The 21578-nt window shown below is 51.7% G+C and overlaps 1 long non-coding RNA gene across 1 annotated transcript in view; it reads left to right on the top strand.

The window, feature by feature from the left end:
• LOC119950976 overlaps positions 1-21104 on the top strand; it is a 29745-nt gene extending 8641 nt beyond the window's left edge. Inside the window, exon 2 of the long non-coding RNA XR_005457484.1 lies at positions 20717-21104. This is a non-coding gene — a long non-coding RNA (uncharacterized LOC119950976). The remainder of the gene's footprint in view (positions 1-20716) is intronic.
• The last annotated feature ends 474 nt before the right edge of the window (positions 21105-21578 follow it).

Genomic DNA, 21578 nt, shown 5'->3' with positions numbered 1-21578 from the left:
CTAGACAAGAATCCATTATCACGTTTCTAACCTTAATCTTGTATTGACTTTACTCCCCTTTTTTTGTTTTGTGAGGGGGATTTGTCATCCTCAGATATTTCTGAACAAAAAGCTGATTGAGCGTTTCAGCCCCTTTTTTACTGTGCCGCAGTGTTTCTTATTGAAATCCACCCGGCTTCCACTTTTATTAATTGGGTTACAATGTTTCTGGGACATTGTACCTTCCCCTCCTCATTCCTCAATGACCACGAGGTCTGAACTTTTGGAATTTTACTTTATTTGATTTTTTTATTTTCCTTTGAACATGTCTAAACTTTTAGTTAATTTAAAATGTCCATTCCCAAGGAGCCTGTTTCCTTCCCCTCTCCTTGAGACATTCCAGGAATGCTGCATGATCTTTTAGGCTAATTGAGTTAGATTTCCCGCAATGTTTACAGTTCCCTTTCTTTACCCTACAGTCCTTAGCCATAATTGTAGCAATTTCCTGTGATTATTTTGCCAGTTTGCATAATCTGTACTGCCGCTATCTTTTCTCGTTTTATTACTATGCTTAAAATTATTTGTTGTGAATGTGGGAGTGTGAGAGCTCAATTCCTTTAAACTAGCCTGTTTTTCAAATGGTGTGAAGGCTTTATATCTGTCATTTACATTATTAGCATAACACTGCACGAGGGTGCACTTAATTCTGTCATTTGTTCTTCTAACTGGTGAACTAAGATGACTCCTGCCTTATTTTTTTTTGCCGCATCTCGCTTCTGTGTATCCCACCATTTTCTTTGTTCCACGGGGCTGCGTCGGGATCCCACCCATCTCTGATCATTTTTTTTTGTACCAGAGTGTTTTGCTCTTACCCGAACGCCAGACTCATGGATCCCGGGAGACCCCAGAAAAGCAGCCTCATGCCTCTCTTTTCCATGATGTGTTAACCGTGTCGTCTCTATCACCCGTGTATCTGGTGTGCTCGACGACTGTGCTCAGAGGCTTTGCCTATCGTCCACTCCCGGAGGGTGGGGGTCCTGTCGCTTGGCACTGTGTCACGGTAAATTTCTCGACCCGTTATTCACTCAACAGTCTGTGCGTCTCGGATTCCCAACTAACTCTGGCCGTCACGTGAGAGCTCAATTGCCCCCTCAATTCAGGCTCAGCATGCTTCCACGAGCAGCCAATTAGTACTAAAGAAAATGGTATATCGGACCAACAAAACAAAACCAAAAAAAGAAATTTTAAACTGAGTCTTTTACTCACTTGGCCTTGATACCAGATTCGTTGGATGTTGCCTCACCGTCCGTCTGTCTCGCCGTGTGACTCTAATTTCTGGCGGTCAAAGATTTGACTACTCGCCTTGTCCACCGGCTCGATCAGCGTTCGGCTCAGCGACCCCCTGCGCCAAATGTTAGAGGTGAAAATATTCACATGAAGGCTTGAGGAAAGTAAAAAAGCAGGGTATCATATCAGAATTCTGGGAGAAAAGGCCTGAGGCTTTGCAGCCTATTGACAGCACCCTTTCTCACTTGAGCTAAGGTTCACACGGGTTAACACGGGGCTGGATTAGCTCACAAGGCTAAATCACTGGCTTTTAAAGCAGGCCAGCAGTACGGTTCGATTTCCGTACCAGCCTCCCCGGACAGGCGCCGGAATGTGGCGACTAGGGCCTTTTCACAGTAACTTCATTGAAGCCTACTCGTGACAATAAGCGATTTTCATTTCATTTCATTTCATTTCATTTCATACACAGATTCAAGGGGCGGAATTAGATGTATTCTTATTTACGTACAATCAATCAACTATATTCGTGTCACACATCATTACATGCAGTCAATCAATTTTCTTAGCATCCCAGTTATCACATATATGGTTAAAGTGGGTGCTGTCTTACCCACCCCTAACTTCATACAGAAGTCATTCAAAACTAACACAAGGATATGTCCTGTCTGCAGCTGTGGACCTTGAGCTTACTAATGATATATTGCATTCCTTGTTCTGTGAAGCTGTTATCAGCGGCTGTTAAAATTCTCCCTATACATACCCACGCCTGCTTCTCATGAGGTAGTTTACAGTTTGTAACTTATTGTCCAGGAATGTGGCTAGTTCGGCCATTTTGTGTTGTTAGTATTGCTTTAATAGTGAACAGCCATTTTGTGTCTTTTCTGATATTAACAAGCATTGTGTATACACTGTCTATTTCTACAAATTGCTTCTTCTAAACAGGCATCTAAGCCAATGAGTACCGTTTGTCTCATCAGAACTATTCAAAAGAAATATAGGAGCACAAATGTAGGGCCGCCTATAATTTATATCATTGTCCAGTATCAGAAAATGCCCTCCAACAGGGTAACCCTCACATTAAGGTGCAAAACTGGGGAAAGGCAAATTACAGTAAATGAATATCATTGATATCAATAAGTTGATTAAGATTCAGGAAAGTCATGTTCCTGACCGAATGAAGGAAAAGTATGGGAAATTTAGGGAGCCTTGGATAACAAGGAATATTGTGAACACCGGCAAAAAGAAAAAGGAGACTTTTGTACGGTTTATAAGGGTGGGGACAGTCAAAACCCTTGAGGAGTATAAAGAAAGTGGGAAGGTACTGAAGCGGGAAATTAGGAGGGCTAGGAGGGGTCATGAAAAGTCCTTGGCAAGTAGATTTAAAGTGAATCCCAAAGCTTTTTATTTATATGTAAAAAGCAAGAGGGTGGCCAGGGAAAGGATTGGACCACTTAAAGACAGTGGGGGGAATCTATGTGTTCAGCCAGAGGAAATGGGTGAGGTGCTGAATTAATATTTTGCATCAGTGTTCACCAAAGAAAGGTACTTTGTGGAAGATGGATTGGATTTGTTTATTGTCATGTGTACCGAGGTACAGTGAAAAGTATTTTTCTGCAAGCAGCTCAACAGATCATTCAGTACATGGGAAGAAAAGGGAATTAAACAGAATTCAAGAAAATACATGAGAATACATAATAGGGCAACACAATATATACAATGTAACTACATAAGCATTGGCATCGGATGAAGCATACAAGGTGTAGTGTTAATGAGGTCAGTCCATAAGAGGGTCATTTAGGAGTCTGGTGACAGTGGGGAAGAAGCTGTTTTTGAGTCTGTTCGTGCGTGTTCTCAGGCTTCTGTATCTCCTGCCCGATGGAAGAAGTTGGAAAAGTGAGTAAGCCGGGTGGGAGGGATCCTTGATTATGCTGCCTGCTTTCCCCCGGCAGCGGGAGGTGTAGATGGAATCAATGGATGGGAGGCAGGTTCGTGTGATGGACTGGGCGGTATTCACGACTCTCTGAAGTTCCTTGCGGTCCTGGGCCGAGCAGTTGCCATACCAGGCTGTGATGCAGCCCGATAGGATGCTTTCTATAGTGCATCTGTAAAAGTTGGTAAGGGTTAATGTGGACATGCCGAATTTCCTTAGTTTCCTGAGGAAGTATAGGCGCTGTTGTGCTTTCTTGGTGATAGCGTCGACGTGAGTGGACCAGGATAGATTTTTGGTGATGTGCACCGCTAGGAATTTGAAACTGCTAACCATCTCCACCTCGGCTCTGTTGATGCTGACAGGGGTGTGTACAGTACTTTGCTTCCTGAAGTCGATGACCAGCTCTTTAGTTTTGCTGGCATTGAGGGAGAGATTGTTGTCGTTACACCACTCCGCTAGGTTCTCTATCTCCCTCCTATATTCGGACTCGTCGTTATTCGAGATCCGGCCCACTATGGTCGTATCGTCAGCAAACATGTAGATGGAGTTGGAACCAAGTTTTGCCATGCAGCCGTGTGTGTACAGGGAGTAGAGTAGGGGGCTAAGTACGCAGCCTTGCGGGGCACCGGTATTGAGGACTATTGTGGAGGAGGTGTTGGTGTTCATTCTTACTGACTGTGGTCTGTTGGTCAGAAAGTCAAGGATCCAGTTGCAGAGTGGAGAGCCAAGTCCTAGGTTTTGGAGCTTTGAGATGAGCTTGGCTGGGATTATGGTGTTGAAGGGGGAGCTGTAGTCAATAAATAGGAGTCTGATGCAGGAGTCCTTGTTTTCGAGATGCTCTTGGGATGAGTGTAGGGCCAGGGAAATGGCGTCTGATGTGGACCGGTTGCGACGGTATTCGAATTGAAGCGGGTCAAGGCGTTCCGGGAGTATGGAGGTGATGCGCTTCATGATCAGCCTCTCGAAGCACTTCATTACGACTGACGTCAGGGCCACCGGGCGGTAGTCATTGAGGCACGTTGCCTGGTTCTTCTTTGGTACCGGTATGATGGTGGTCTTCTTGAAGCAGGTGGGGACCTCGGAGTGGAGTAGGGATAGGTTAAAGATGTCTGTGAATACCTCTGCCAGCTGGTATGCGCAGGCTCTGAGTGCACGACCAGGGATCCCGTCCGGGCCCATCACCTTCCGTGGGTTCACTTTCAGGAAGGCCGATCTGACTTCGGAAACTGTGATGGTGGGTATGGGTGAATTATGTGTTGCTGGGGCACTCGATAGCGGATTGTTGGTTACCTGCTCAAACCGAGCATAGAATGCATTAAGTTCATCGGGGAGAGGTGCGCTGCTGCCAGAGATACTGCTCGGCTCCGCTTTGTAACCCTTGATGTTGTTTAGTCCTTGCCACAACCGCCGAGAGTCTGTCTGTGACTCTAGCTTAGTTTGATATTCTCTCTTGGCATCTCGGATGGCTTTGCGGAGGTCGTACCTGGATTCTTGTATAGGACAGGGTCGTCTGCCTTGAACGCCTCAGATCTGTCCTTCAGTAGGGAGTCAATCTTGCGGTTGAGCCATGGTTTCCGGTTGGGGAACATACGTACTGCTTTCTTTGGCACGCAGTCGTCCACACATTTGCTGATGAAGTCTGTGACGGTGGTGACATACTCATTTAAGTTAGTCGCTGAGTTCTTAAATATGGACCAGTCCACTGTCTCCAAGCAGTCACGTAAGAGCTCTTCTGTCTCCTCGGACCAGCACTGCACAACCTTTTTAGCTGGATTCCCCCGCTTGAGTTTCTGCTTGTAAGCCGGGAGAAGGAGCACAGTCTTATGGTCTGATTTCCCAAAGTGCGGTCGGGGGATGGAACAGTAGGCGCCCTTGATTTTTGAGTAGCAGTGGTCAAGAGTGTTGTCGCCCCTGGTGGGACAGGAGATGTGCTGGTGGAATTTTGGCAGTACACTCTTGAGGTTGGCTTTGTTGAAGTCTCCGGCCACAATGAACAAGGCCTCCGGGTATTCTGTTTCATAGTTGTTTATGACTGTGTACAGTTCATCCAGCGCCTTCCTCGCTTCTGCCTGGGGTGGGATGTAGACCGCTGTGATAATGGCTGAAGTGAACTCACGTGGAAGATAGTATGGGCGGCACTTTACGGTCAAGTATTCCAGGTCTGGGGAGCAGTAGGTCGCCAGGGTCACCACATCCAAGCACCAGGAGGAGTTGATGAGGAGGCAAACCCCTCCACCCTTCGCTTTGCCCGAAGATGCCGTGTGGTCCGCCGGGTGAATAGAGAAGCCTTCAGGTTGTATAATTCTTGGGTAAGGTGTGTGGGCAGTCTGGATCATGTTAACATTGAAAAGTAAGAGGTATTGGGTCTTTTAAAAAATATTAAGGTAGATAAGTCTCCTGGGCCAAATGAGATTTACTCCAGAATTTTGAGAAATGCAAGGGAGGAAATTGCTGGAGCCTTGACTGACATCTTTGAATCCTCATTGGCTACAGGTGAGATCCCCGTGGACTGGAGAATAGCTAATAAGTTTAAGAAAGGTAGCAGGGATAATCCTGGAAACTATAGGCCGGTGAGCCTCACGTTGGTAGTAGATAAATTATTGGAGAGAATTCACAGGGACAGGATTTATACCCATTTGGAAACAAATGGGCTCATTAGCGATAGTGGCATGATTTTGTGAAGGGGAGGTCGTGCCTCACTAACTTGATTGAGTTTCTTGAGGAGGTGACAAAGATGATTGTTGAGGGGAGGGCAGTGGATGTTGTTTGCATTGACTTCAGTAAAGCCTTTGACAAGGTGCCTCATGGCAGACTGGTACAAAAGGTCAAGTTACACGGGATCAAAGGTGAGGTGGTAAGATGGATACAGAACTTGCTCGGTCACAGAAAGCAAAGGGTAGCAGAAGAAGGGTGTTTTTCTGAATGGAAGGTTGTGACTAGTGGTGTTACACAAGGACCTGTGCTTGGGCCTCTGTTGTTTGTAGTGTTCATAAACGATTTGGAGGAAAATGTAGCTGGTCTGATTAGTCAGTTCGCGGATGTCACCAAGGTTGGTGGAGTGACAGATAGTGATGAGGATTGTCAGAAGATACAACAGGACATAGATAGGTTGGTGACTTGGACAGAGAAATGGAAAATAGAGTTTAATCCGGACAAATGTGAGGTAATGCATTTTGGTAGGTCTAACAAAGAGGGAAAAATACTGTAAATGGCAAAACTCTTAGGAATATAGAAAGTCAGAGAGACCTGGGCGTGCAGGTCCACAGATCTTTGAAGGTGGCAACAGAAGTGGGCAAGGTAGTCACGAAAGCATACGGAATGCTTGCCTTCATTGGACGGGGCATTGAGTATAAAACTGGCAAGTCATGCTACAGTTGTATAGAACCTTGGAGAACCACCTGGAATATTGCGCACAATTTTGGTCGCCACACTACCAGAGGGTTGTGGAGGCTTTGGAGAGGGTGCAGAGGAGGTTTACCTGGATGTTGCCTGGTCTGGAGGGTGTCAGCTATATGAAATGAAAATGAAAATCGCTTATTGTCATGAGTAGGCTTCAATGAAGTTACTGTGAAAAGCCCCTAGTCGCCACATTCCGGCGCCTGTCTGGGGAGGCTGGTACGGGAATCGAACCGTGCTGCTGGCCCGCTTGGTCTGCTTTAAAAGCCAGCGATTTAGCCCAGTGAACTAAACCATCTCCATATGGAGATGCTGAATAGATTTGGACTGTTTTTATTAGAAAGACAGAGGTTGAGGTGTGTCCTGATAGAGGTCTACAAGATTATGAGGGGCATGGATAGAGTGGATGGGCAGGCACTATTTCTCAGGGTGGACGGATCAGTCACAAGGGATGTTTACTGTCTGTGGGGCAAAGTTTAGAGGAGATGTGCGAGGCAGTTTTTTACACAAAGGGTGGTGCGTGCCTGGAACGCGTTGCCAGGGGCGGTTGTGGAAGCAGATACATTAACAGCGTTCAAAAGGCATCTTTTAAAAAAATAAATTTAGAGTACCCAATTCTTTTTTTCCAATTAAGGGGCAATATAACATGGCCAATTAAGCTACACTGCACCTCTTTGGATTGTGGGGGTGAAACCCACGCAAACACAGGGAGAATGTGCAAACTCCACATGGACAGTGACCCAGAGCCAGGGAGCGTGAAAGAACCAGAGTGCGTCCACCCGTACTGCACCCGCTCACCGTCCATGAGCAGAGGACATTGGACCTCGTAGGTAGAGCCGAGGACCGGGATGTTTCCGGCTGCCAGGTCGGACACGAACCAACGAGCGAGACTCCCCCACCGCTGGCTCCCCCCCATCCCCTCCATGTCCCACAGCATCCCCCACATCCCGTGCCCCACACCACCCCCCTCACCCCATGTCCCACAGCACCCCCCTCACCCCATGTCCCACAGCACCTCCTCACTCCATGCCCCACAGCACCCCCCTCACCCCATGTCCCACAGCATCCCCCCCTCACCCATGTCCCACTGCAGCCCCCTCACCCATGTCCCACAGCACCTCCTCACCCCATGTCCCACTGCACCCCCCTCACCCCATGTCCCACTGCATCCCCCTCACCCCATGTCCCACTGCACCCCCCTCACCCCATGTCCCACAGCACCCCCCTCACTCCATGTCCCACTGCAGCCCCCTCACCCCATGTCCCACAGCACCCCCCTCACCATGTCCCACTGCAGCCCACTCACCCCATGTCCCACAGCACCCCCTCACCCCATGTCCCACTGCAGCCCCCTCACTCCATGTCCCACAGCACCTCCTCACTCCATGCCCCACAGCACCCCCCTCACCCCATGTCCCACAGCACCCCCCTCACCCATGTCCCACTGCAGCCCCCTCACCCCATGTCCCACAGCACCCCCTCACCCCATGTCCCACTGCACCCCCCTCACCCCATGTCCCACAGCACCCCCTCACCCCATGTCCCACTGCACTCCCCTCACCCCATGTCCCACTGCAGCCCCCTCACCTCATGTCCCACAGCACCTCCTCACTCCATGCCCCACAGCACCCCCCCTCACCCCATGTCCCACAGCACCCCCCTCACCCATGTCCCACTGCAGCCCCCTCACCCCATGTCCCACAGCACCCCCTCACCCCATGTCCCACTGCACCCCCCTCACCCCATGTCCCACAGCACCCCCTCACCCCATGTCCCACTGCACCCCCCTCACTCCATGTCCCCACTGCAGCCCCCTCACCCCATGTCCCACAGCACCCCCTCACCCCATGTCCCACAGCAGCCCCCTCACCCCATGTCCCACACCACACCCCTCCCCCATGTCCCACAGCACCCCCTCACTCCATGTCCCACTGCAGCCCCCTCACCCCATGTCCCACAGCACCTCCTCACCCCATGTCCCACAGCAGCCCCCTCACCCCATGTCCCACACCACACCCCTCCCCCATGTCCCACAGCACCCCCTCAGTCCATGTCCCACTGCACCCCACTCACCCCATGTCCCACACCAACCCCCTCACCCCATGTCCCACACCACACCCCTCCCCCATGTCCCACAGCACCCCCTCACTCCATGTCCCACTGCAGCCCCCTCACCCCATGTCCCACTGCATCCCCCTCACCCCATGTCCCACACCACACCCCTCCCCCCATGTCCCACAGCACCCCCTCACCCCATTTCCCACACCAATCCCCTCACCCCATGTCCCACTGCATCCCCATCACCCCATTTCCCACAGCACCCCCCTCACCCCATGTTCCACTGCCCCCCTCACCCCATTTCCCACAGCACCCCATGTCCCACAGTACCCTCCTCACCCCATGTTCCACACCACCCCTTGAGAATGTGCAAACTCCACATGGACAGTGACCCAGAGCTAGAATTGAATCTGGGACCCCGTCGCCGTGAGGAAGTAATGCTAACCACTGCGCTACCGTGCTGCCCTTCAAAAGGCATCTTGACAAACACATGGATAGATGGGCATAGAGGGATACGGCACTGGGAAATGCTGAGGGTTTTGGAAAATGTTGGTATCATGACCAGTACAAAGTTGAAGGGCCAAAGGGCCTGTTCCAGTGCTGTATTGGTCTTTATTCTTTGTACCCTGTGTACAATGGAGGGATGGTTTATTTGCGATACACCATGAGGCCCAGGGCCGGCCCAAGGTACCGGCAACTCGGGCAGTCGCCCGGGGCGCCATGTGCTAGGGGCGCCAGAGACTCGGGTCCCGCGCATGCGCAGTTGGGCCGGTGCCAACCAGCGCATGCGCGGTGGCCGCCCTCCCCCAGGGCGGCCCCTTCCGCCCTCCCCTCCGTCCCCCTCCCCCCGGCCCCGCCCCCATCCCCTCGGCCCCGCCCCCGCCCCTCGGCCCTCCCCCTCAGCCCCGCCCCCCCCAGGCCTCGGCCCCTCGGCCCCCCCCGCCCCCCCCCTCGGCCTCGGCCCCGCCCCCCTCTCGCCCCCCCCCCCCCCCCCGCCCCCCCCCCCCCCCCCCCCCCCCCTCCCATTGCTGTTTGCACTGGCCACAGAGCCATTGGCGATGGCGCTCAGGGGGTCGGCAGAGTGGCATGGGACTATCAGGGGACAGAGGGGGCATCGGGTGTTGCTCTCTGCCAATGACCTCTTGCTGTATGTTTCGGATCCGTTGGAGAGTATGGGAGGATTATGGATCTGCTGGGGAGGTTTGGAGGGTTCTCGGGTACAAGCTGAATGTTGGGAAAAGAGAGGTAATCCCTGTGAATGAGCTGGGACAGCGGGCTAATTTAGGGGGGATGCTACTTACGGTAGCAAGGGATAGGTTTAGTTATTTGGGGATTCAGGTAGCGAGGGAATGGACGGGGCTCCATTAGTGAAACTTAACAAAGCTGGTGGAGGAGGCTGGGGAGGATCTTAAGAGGTGGGATACATTGCACTTAACGTTGGCGGGGAGGGTCCAAGTGGTGAAAATTAATATTATGCCGAGATTCTTGTTTATCTTTCAAACTCTTCCGATATTTATAGCAAAGGTCTTTTTTCGGAAAATGGACACGATCATTTCTGACTTTGTATGAGCGGGGAAGGTGCCGAGGGTGGGGAGGACACTGTTACAGAGACAGAGGCAGCAGGCGGGGAGTTGGCGTTGCTGAACCTGCTTCATTATTATTGGGCGGTGAATGTGGACAAAGTGCGGCTTTGGTGGGAAGAAGAGTGGGTTAGGATGGAGGAGGAATGTCATAAGCGGTCTAGTTTGAGGGCTTTGGTGACGGCAACATTGCCAATGGCTCCAAGTAGATATTCAGGGAGCCCAGTGGTGCAGTCCATGGTGAAGATATGGAATCAGGTGAGGAGGCATTTTAAGGTGGAAGGGATGTCAGTGCTAACGCCGCTATGCGAGAATCATGGGTTTGAGCCGGGGGGATGGATGGATAGTGTATAAGGAGGTGGAGGGTAGTGGGGCTGGTCAAGTTGAGGGATCTGTATTTGGAGAAAGGGTTTGTCAGTTGAAGGAGCTAAGGCAGAGTGTAGAGCTGCTGAGAGGGGGTGAGTTCAGGTACATGCAGGTTAGGGACTTTGCACAAAAGTTCGGGAGGGGGTTCCCTAGGTTGCCGGGATACATCCTGCTGGAGTGACTGCTGCTTCCAGATGTGGAAGGGGAGGGAAGAATTGGGGATATATACAAGTGGCTGGGGGAGCATGGAGGCGAGCGGGTGGTGAAGATCAAGGAGAAATGGGAAGCGGAGTTAGGAGGGGAGATCAATTGGGGAATATGGAGTGAGGCACTGCATAGGGTAAACGGAACCTCCTCTTGTGCAAGGATGAGCCTGATACAGTTTAGGGTGATGCACAGGGTGCATATGACTCGGGCGAGAATGAGTGGGTTCTTTCAGGGGGTAGCAGATAAGTGTGAGAGGTGTGGGCGGGGGCTAACGAATCACGCGCACATGTTTTGGGGTTGCGAAAAATTGGGAAAATTCTGGGCAGGAGTGTTTGCAGTCTTATTCACGATAATGGAGGAGGAACTGGACCCGGATCCGTTGGTGGCGCTATTTGGGGTCTCAGAGAAGCCGGAGTTCATGGAGAGGAGGAAGGCCAATGTCTTGGCCTTCGCCTCTCTGATTGCACGGCGATGAACTTTGCTTGAGTGGCGGTCAGCATCGCCACCGGGGTAGTGGCTTGGTTAGGTAACCTGTACGGTTTCCTGTGATTAGAGAAGATAAAGTATGAGTTGAGGGTCTCTTCAGGGGGGTTTGAGGAAAGGTGGGGGATGTTTGTGACTGTGGTTAAGGGTCTGTTCGTCGCGGGGGAGGGGCGCGAAAAAGGGGAAAACTGTACAGACTGTACAGTTGATTGTTGGGAGGTATGTTTCCCGGGGTGTTTATTCACTGTAATCTGTTCTATACATGTTTGTAATAAAATAATTTTTAAAAAAATGATACGTGATGATCTCGGGAATACTGGAGGGCGGGTTAGTAGTTTTGGGGAATGTATCTGCTCCAAATTGGGATGATGTAGAGTTTATGAAGAGGGTGGTGGCGACTATCTCGGAGAGGGATATGCATCAGTTGATACTGGGGTGATTGGAATAAAGTTTTGGATCTGAAGGTGGAGTGTTCCAAACCAAAGTCTGTGTCCTCTGTGCCTGAGCTCACGACCACGTGGTTCACTCATGGTCTCAGCCGTTCGGGAACCCGGTGTGGCAGCTGCGGACTGTGTCCAACGACGCCACAGTCGGGCGGGAGCCATGCTGCTGGCCCGGGAGGTTTCCACAGGGGCTGGGGGGACTGGTGGGGAGGTGGTCAGGGGATGGCGAGGGGGTGTCCGGGGGACACAATCTGGCAGGTCAGGTCTGTGCACGGCCGATGCCATGTTGTACAGCGCGACCGCTGCAGGTCGTCACCTTGCGCATGCACGGGCACTGACCCGGTAATTCTCCAGCCGTTTATTTCGTGGAGGTCGGGTATTTTACGTGGCACAGCTGCTCGCCCCTCACCGGTCGCAGCATCGGTGAGGGGGCGCACCAATTCTTTCCATGTAAAACGCCATGAAACATAGAATTTATTTACATAGAATTTACAGTGCAGAAGGAGGCCATTCAGCCCATCGAGTCTGCACCGGCTCCTGGAAAGAGCACCCTACCCAAGGTTAACACCTCCACCCTATCCCCACAACCCAGTAACCCCACCCAACACTAAGGGCAATTTTGGACACGAAGGGCAATTTATCATGGCCAATCCACCTAACCTGCACATCTTTGGACTGTGGGAGGAAACCGGAGCACCCGGAGGAAACCCACGCACACACGGGGAGGATGTGCAGACTCCGCACAGACAGTGACCCAAGCCGGAATCGAACCTTGGACCCTGGAGCTGTGAAGCGATTGTGCTATCCACAATGCTATCGTGCTGCCCCCTCCGTACTTAGCCTCAGAATCGGAGAATCTGGCCCCTGGAGTTTGGATGAAGGCTATTAGCAGCTCTGGGGTTCAGTGTGAGGGTAATGTGAGCATTTGTTAAGTATGTAGAGTTCAACAAAAATGGGGAGGTCGCGCCCTCGGTGCTATGGGAGGCATTGAAGGGGAGTGGTTCGATAACTGCAGAAGAGATAATTGCAAATAAGGTGCAGACTGAGGGAGGAGTGCCAGCGGCTGCTGGATTAAATTTTGAAGGTGTATGGTAAATATGAGGAGGACCCCACACCCTAACTATTGGCTAGTAGCAAGAAACTGCAGACTCAGCTTAATCTGGTGACTGCGGATATGGCGGTGTGTCAGCTGCTGAGGGCTCGGTGAATATGGGGAGAAGTCTAGCCACTTGTTGGCTGGCCAGTTGAGGTGGTAGGCAGCTTGCCGAGACATTGTTCAGGCGTGGGATATGGGAGGGAGGCTAGTGGCCGTGCCTGAGAAGGTGAATGGGGCATTTGAGGCATTCTCTGCACAGTTATAGAGGTCAGAGCCGCCAAATGATGAGTCGGACATGGGGGAGTTTCTGGAGGGGGTGGAGTTTCCTACATTGGAGGAGGAAGGCAATCGGAAACATGCAGACGTGTTCCCAGTGGAATGTAATAAAAGGTTTGCAGACCGGCTGTTACTGCTGCTAATGGAGGCATTTGAGGAATCAATGGCTTGGGGGGGTCGCTCCCGGACACGATGCTGCAGGCATCCGTCTAGCTCCTTCGGAGGAAGGATAAGGGCCTGGTGGAGTGCAGGTCATATCGGCCAATCTCTTTATTGAATTCAGAGGCTAAGATCCTGGTGAAGGTGCTGACGCTCAGTTTGGATGGGTATCTCCTGAGCATTGTTGGGGAGGATCAAACAGGGTTTGTGAAGGGTAGGCGGTTGTCCTCTACTGTGCGATGCCTGTTAAATGTGATTCTGTCCCCGCCGGAAAGGGGCGGGGTACGGGAGTTATTGTGGGGCTGGACGCACAAAAGGCCTTCGACATTGGAACTATTTGTTTGGGGTGTTGGAGCGGTTTGGGATTGGGCCCAGGTTTATGTTGTGGGTAAAACTGTTATGCAAGGAACCTAGGGCTTGTGTTCACACAAATAATATGAGCTTGAAGTATTTCCAGTTGCACAGGGAATTGAGGCAGGGATGCCCTATGTTCCCTCTCTTATTTGCGTTGGCGGTAGAGCCTTTGGTCAAGGTATCAGGCTGGCATGCCAGGGTGCCCATGTGGCACCATCAGTGCCAGGGCACCAACTGGCACAAAGTGCATGCAGTTGGGGGCCTCCAATCCCCTGGGAGAGTCCCATGAGTACCGTTTAGTCTGGTCCCCATTTTGCACAGGACAGTACTAAACTGCGCTCGCCCGAGGTCTCCGAGGCAAAGGGGATTGATCCCCCCCCCCAAAACATTCATTTTTTATGGTTTGTCTCTTCAACACAGTAAGAATATTTCTCACATGTTCAGTGCTTTTGGGAGGTCAAAATGGTTCCGTGGCTGGAAAAGCTTGGGAATTCCTGTGACGAGCTGAACATCTCATCAGGCTGCAGTTGTAGTTCCTAACAGGGCCATTGGGTGTCAGCATCGCTCAGAGTCCCATCATCGATGTGAACCAACCAGCTTTGTCTTTGTCCATTGACCGTTTGGAGATGGGGGTGTGGAGGGGCACGCACCGTGGAACCATCTTTTGGACACAAAGGGCTGACAAAGAGAAAGGTTAGTGCAGCTTTTCACAGTAACTTCATTGAAGCCTACTCGTGACAATAAGCGATTTTCATTTGATTTTTCAGGTGCGGGTGAGCTGGATGGCAAGATTACCCTGCTCTGTTACAGAGGATTCAGCTGTGACCTTCAATGGGCAATGTGACCTCGGGGAATACCCTCCCTAGACCTCACCACCTTGTTCGCTTCATTAGAGCTACCTGCTTGACCAAACAATTGGTCATTTTGACCATTCATGGCTCACTGTTACATTTTGTTTTTACTGCCCTTGCAAAGTATCTTTAATTGTGTTGAAGGCACTATTTAAATACAAGTTGTTGTTACATTGTTGGCCCATCAGAAAGCTTGCAGTCATTAGAACATGAAGGAGTCTGGCACCAACTGGGCCCATGACTTTGTTCAGAGCGTGGGTGGCACGGTAATGCAGTGGATAGCACTGTTGGCTCATGGCGCTGAGGACCAGTGTTCGATCCTGGGCAGCACGGTGGCACAGTGGTTAGCACTGTAGCCTCATGGCACCGAGCACCCGGGTTCGATCCTGGCCCGGCGTCACTGTCCATAATGTGTTTGCACATTCTCCCCGTGAATTCGTGAGTCTCACCCCACAACCAAAAGATGTGCAGGGTGGGTGAATTGGCCACGCTAAATTGCCCCTTAATTGGAATAAAAAGAATTTGGTACTCTAAATTTTTTTTTTTAAAAGACTTTGCTCAGAGCTTGGAGCCCTGCCTTGACATTCAACATAGTGAAGCTGGATATCCCACTGGCAGGGGAGGGAACAGTGGCATGATGCTGTTGCATTGGCATGAAATGTGACATGGACATGTTGAGAAATGTTCTGTTCCCATCGCGGAACCTGCCCAATGAGAATGGAAGATTACAATTCTGGCCCGAGAGGGACATATAATCCAGGGGGATACAGCAGTACAGCAGTGATGTGTAATCCAAGGAGTACGGTCATATGTTAGGGACATGTAATCCAAGTGATATGGTTACATGTCAAAGACGTGTAATCCAGGAGGATATGGCCACATATCAGGGACGTGTAATCCAGGAGATATGATCATATGTCAGGGGTGTGTAATCCAGGGGATAAGGTCACATGTCAGGAGTGTGTAATCCAGGTGATATGGTCACATTTCAGGAACATGTAATGCAAGGATTACAGTCACATCTCAGGGATGTGTAATCCAGGACATACAATCACACATCAGGAACGTGTAATTCGGGGGCGGGGTGGGGGTTACAGTTGCACGTTAGAGAGATGTAATCCGGAGGGTACAGTCACATATCAGGGACATGTAATCTGACGAATATGTTCACATGTCGGAGACATGTAATACTGGGGATATGGCTGCACGTCAGCGATGTCTAATCTAGGGGAGACGGACACATTGCAGGGACGTTTAATCTGGGAGGAGATAGTCACATGACTGAAGTGTAATCCAGGGGGTACGGTCACATTGCAGCGATGTGTAATCCAAGGGGATATAGTCATTTTGCAGGGACGTGTAATCCAGGAGATATGGTCACATTACAGCGACGTGTAATCCAAGGGGATATAGTCATTTTGCAGGGAAGTGTAATCCAAGGGGATATAGTCACATAGCAGCGACATGTAATCCAGGAGGATACGGTCACATTGCAAGGACGTGTAATCCAAGGGGATATAGTCATTTTGCAGGGAAGTGTAATCCAGGGGGATACGGTCACATTGCAGCGACATGTAATCCAGGAGGATACGGTCACATAGCAAGGACGTGTAATCCAGGGGGATATAGTCACATTGCAGTGGCGTGTAATCGAGTGAATACAGGAATTTTCCTTACAGGGCCAAATTATCCTTTTCTGTTCCAACCTGGCTTTCTGGGGTAAAGCACAGTGTGACTATATTAGCAGCATTACTTCCTGCGCAGGCAGTTTTGCTCGTTTGCATTATTTCCAGTTTCAGTTTCAATTCTCATTGAGGAAATGATTTGATGTAATTCACTCAGGAATGCAAAACTGAGCTGAAAACAACAACTTTCCTTGATCACGCTATAGAAGTCGAGTGAAAGCTGAGAAAAGAAATCAACACATTGGGTTATACGATCAGCATTATGAGGTAAAGTTGACTGGAATTACTTTAGTCCTGAAATTTACCTGTAGACGGTTAAACGAGGAGCTGTTTTCAGGAATAAAGTAGCAGACATTACAAAGCAGTTCAAACACATTAATGGGGATTTGTTTTCTGGGGGGGTGTGAGCATTGCTGGCTGGGCCAGCATTGATTCCCCATCTCAAACTGTCCTGGAGAAGGTGGTGGTGAGCTCTGTGAACAGTGCAGTCTGTCTCTTGTAGATACACCCACAGTGCTGTTAGGAAGGGAATGCAGCACCTTGGTCTCACAATAGTGAAGGAACAGCGATATGGGCTGGATTAACCGCCTCGCAATGCCGAAAACACAAATCGCGAACGGGCGGAGAATCGGGCTTCCGGCCAAAATCGAGGTCCACGCCCATCGCCAATTTGGGCGCCATACTCTGGTCCCTCCCTGGTGGCACAAATGAGTTTTGCGCACTGCGCCGACAGGGGCGTGCAAAACCGGCATTTGCATTCATTTACGTGCACTCACTGGGTAAGACCCAATCTGCTCTGTGCTTTCACGATGCTCAGCCCCTCTCAGGTAGCAGTCACACGGACTTGATTTACTTCAGGGATTTACTAACGGGGCCTGGGTGTCATGGTCACTGAGGGGGGGAGAGAAGGTAAGCAAAGTTTTAAAAAGTGCTAAAATTTGTAGAGCTAGTTGGGGGGTGGCAGCCAGGGCCGGGGAGAGTAGCGGGGAGCGACTTAGTGACAGGTCAGTGGATTCAAGATGCCCCCTTCGGGATTGGGGTGGCCTGGCTCAGGCTGCTGTTGCTGCAGGAATTGTTTTAAACACACCCATTTGGGACAAGTTATAAGCCCCTGGCTGCTCACCCTGCTGACTGCTCACTGTGTCCTGTAAATGTTCACAGAGCCTCTGATCATTTGGGAGCTCACCCAGGCCGCCTCTCTGGAAACCCTTAGACCCCAGCTGACCTATCAATGGGATGGTCATGGCCAAGCTCAATCAGTAGCACACCAGGTGCTGCCACTCCTCAGTGCACTCAGCAGAAACACAGCCACACTACAGAAGTAGCAGGGGAATAGCAGAGTTCACACCAAACAAACGATATATGCACTGTGGCCTTTGGCATCCTCACTGGCACACTGGCCCTCTCAGGGCAGATGTCTCACCAGTGACTCTACCAGCCATCCCACCCTTCAAGAGCACCAGCAGTCCCAGAGTCCTGCCTGCTTACTGTGCCCCTGCTCCCTTCCATCCTGCCCCCGGTCACAATGCAGCTAGACTGCCACCAGACGAAAACCTCCTTCGCTCACACCCATCTGTCGGACCTGTCGCTAAACGTAGAGTCGATTGGTAGCACACCATGGCCCTCTCTGATGTGTTGGGTACTCTGGATCCGCGGTGACTGCGTTTACCTCAGCAGTAACATAGACAGGCTACCAACACTTGAAATAGTACAACACTATTTTATTAAGCTAGAAACTGTTGAACATATTTTCACTGTGGGTCGACACTATGTTAGATTAAACTAAAGACCTATGCCTATCCTAACCAGCCTATGCGCTCAGCACATGGTGAAGATCTGTGCTGCAAGCTGTGAGCTCTGTCCCTCTGAGAGGCTGCATCCCAAATGAGCGGGAAAATTGATGCCCTCTGTCTTTATAGTGAGTGTGCTCTAACTGGTGATTGGCTGCGGTGTTGTGTGTGTTGATTGGTTTTGCTGTGTGTCAGTCAGTGTGTGTGTCTGCACCATGATATACTGGTGTACATTATGACATTCCCCCTTGTATAAAAATTGTATGTTTGTGGCAATAAATAATGTGTGGTGAGAATGTTCCTAACTACGTGTGGAGTGCGAAGACATATTTACAAGACAATGTACTTAAGAACTAAGCTATTTACATGGGAAGGTGTCTGGTGCAGATAAACAGTATGCAACAAAAGAGTAACGAGATCAACATTATATACAAACCAGGGAATTGATCAAACAATGAAACAGTTCAGAGAGTCCATAAATTTGAAAAGTTCATAAATTTAGTCTCTGAGGTGGGCGACGAATTCTTTGAGAAAAAGAGGATGTGAAAGCACTTAAACACTTTCGTGTTTTTGATGTGGTCCAAAACCTGTCAATCATAGCTAGCTTTTAATAAACATTGTGGTTGGCTTCAAAATAGACTGCATGAAATCCATTGAAGCATGAAGTGAGGTGAAATTGGACAATCCAGACAGATGGTTTTGTGCTAGCTGTCAATCACAGCCTAGTAAAGTTAATTTCCCATCGAAATGAATGTAAGGCTTGTAGATCAAAGATCTGAGGGGATTTACAGATGTGGTCCACTTTTTCTAGGGATTTACAACAGCTGCAACTTCTGCCTGACCCAGCAATGAGTTTTAAAGCAGAGTTTTTCCATTGGGCGGGATTCTCTGATACAGCGGCTAAGTGTTGCGCCGTCGTAAAACCCAAAGAGTTTTACGACGGTGTGAACGAGCCGCTGTCAATAGCGATTCTGGTCCGCAAAAAGGACCTAGGAAGGGCGGCACAAGAAGCGGGGTGAGATCAGCCCCAGACCAGTGTCGGATAGGCACGATGCGTCAATGACGCTGTCCAGCGTCGCTTATGTTGCGCGAGCGGCGCTCAGTCCCCAGACCCGCAAGATGGCCGCCGCCCGCCGTACCGCCCCGAGGTTCAGGGACCGCGACCTGGACACGCTGCTGGACGCGGTGGAGGAGAGGAGGGCGGTCCTGTGCCAGAAGAAGATGCACCACCTTACGAGGGCACGCAGGGTGAGTTCACAGTGACGTGCCCCTGGCACCACCCCCCCATACCACCCACACATGTGAAAGGCGGCCCCCACCTCCCAGGGGGACGCCACAACCCCCTACCTGACCTACATGGGCTGCACCCATCCATGCCAGGTGCTTTGGCCGGGTGCCCCGTGCTGCCATGCCATCATATACCCAACATCTGCGCTGCCGGCATCGGACCGCCTAACACTGATATTTGTTTCCCCCCCTCGCCTCCCCAGGATAAGACTGCCCACAACCACAGGGAGCGTGAAAGAACCGGAGTGCGTCCACCCGTACTGCACCCGCTCACCGTCCATGAGCAGAGGACATTGGACCTCGTAGGCAGAGCCGAGGACTGGGATGTTCACGGCTGTCAGGTCGGAGGCGAACCAGCGAGCGAGACTCCCCCACCGCTGGCTCCCCCCAATCTCCTCCATGTCCCACAGCATCCCCCACATCCCGTGCCTCACAGCACCCCCCTCACCCCATGTCCCACAGCACCCCCTCACTCCATGTCCCACTGCATCCCCGACATCCCATGTCCCACAGCACCCCCTCACTCCATGTCCCACTGCAGCCCCCTCACCCCATGTCCCACACCACACCCCTCACCCTATGTCCCACTGCATCCCCCACATCCCGTGCCCCACAGCACTCTCCTCCCCCCATGTCCCACAGCACCCCACTCATCCCATGTCCCACTGCACCCCCCTCAACCCATGTCCCACTGCACCCCCTCACCCCATGTCCAACAGCAGACTCCTCACCCCATGTCCCACAGCACCCCCTCACCCCATGTCCCACAGCACCCCCCTCACCCCATGTCCCACAGCACCCCCTCACCCTATGTCCCACAGCACCCCCCTCACCCCATGTCCCACAGCACCCCCTCACCCCATTTCCCACAGCACCCCCTCACCCCATTTCCCACAGCACTCCCCTCACCCCATGTCCCACTGCACTCCCCTCACCCCATGTCCCACTGCACTCCCTCACCCCATGTCCCACAGCACCCCCTCACCCCATTTCCCACAGCACCCCCCTCACCCCATGTCCCACAGCACCCCCTCACCCCATGTCCCACAGCTCCCCCCTCACCCCATGTCCCACAGCACCCCCTCACCCCATGTCCCACTGCACTCCCCTCACCCCATGTCCCACAGCACCCCCTCACCCCATGCTCCACTGCACTCCCCTCACCCCATGTCCCACTGCACCCCCTTCTCCCCATGCTCCACTGCACTCCCCTTACCCCATGCTCCACTGCACTCCCCTCACCCCATGTCCCACTGCACCCCCTTCTCCCCATGCTCCACTGCACTCCCCTTACCCCATGTCCCACTGCACCCCCTCACCCCATTTCCCACTGCACCCCCTCACCCCATTTCCCACTGCACTCCACTCACCCCATGTCCCACTGCACCCTCCTCACCCCATGTCCCACTGCACCCTCCTTACCCCATGCTCCACTGCACCCCCCTCACCGCCGCCTGTCTAATGAAATGTGTTGTCTTGTGTTTTACAGGACCAGCTGCCGGTGTTCCCGGCCCATCTGGAGTTGCAGGCACACGGCCAGTCCCAGGTCCAGTGGCCCCCAGGGAAGGAGGCGGGTAGGGGGGGAGGCCAGATGCCATGGAAGCCCGGCCACTGACACAGAGACCCAGGAGACAGAGACACAGAGGACGGAGACCCAGGGCACCAAAAGCCAGGACACTGACACCCAGGACCCAGATGAACACGACACCGAGGACACGGACTGACAGGCAGGGCCGGTGCTAGGAATTGCGGGCCCAATTAGAAAAGTGATGGCGGGGCCCCTACTCTACAAAAGTAAAAATTTATGTATGTTTATATTTCGTGTAGTGTGCTCGTCTTTAACCAAAAAAAAACATTAAATGCTTGATATACTAAAATTTTGAAACTTACTTACCCGGGCGGAAGGATTTGGCGGCGCAGGGCTGAAGGATTTGTCGACGGTAATGCGGTGCGTTCCCCAAAAGTAAAAACTACCCTATAGTTCCTCTTAGAATACAGAAAAGGCTTCAAACGGTAACTCTGTCGCTGCTGGCGCGGGGCCCCCTTAAGGTGCGGGGCCCAATTTGATGAAATTGGTCAAATAGGCTTAAAATCGGCCCTGCTCACAGGGGACCGACACATAGAGCACGTCAACCCAGAGGACCGACACACAGAGCACGTCAACCCAGAGGACTGACACATAGAGCACGCCAACCCAGAGGACCGACACACAGAGCACGTCAACCCAGAGGACTGACACATAGAGCACGCCAACCCAGAGGACCGACACACAGAGCACGTCAGCCCAGAGGACTGGCACATAGAGCACGCCAACCCAGAGGACCGACACACAGAGCACGTCAGCCCAGAGG

The sequence above is a fragment of the Scyliorhinus canicula genome, chromosome 16 (assembly GCF_902713615.1).
Source record: "Scyliorhinus canicula chromosome 16, sScyCan1.1, whole genome shotgun sequence".
Classification (NCBI taxonomy): Eukaryota; Metazoa; Chordata; class Chondrichthyes; order Carcharhiniformes; family Scyliorhinidae; genus Scyliorhinus; species Scyliorhinus canicula.
This window is presented reverse-complemented; position numbering and strand designations above follow the sequence as displayed.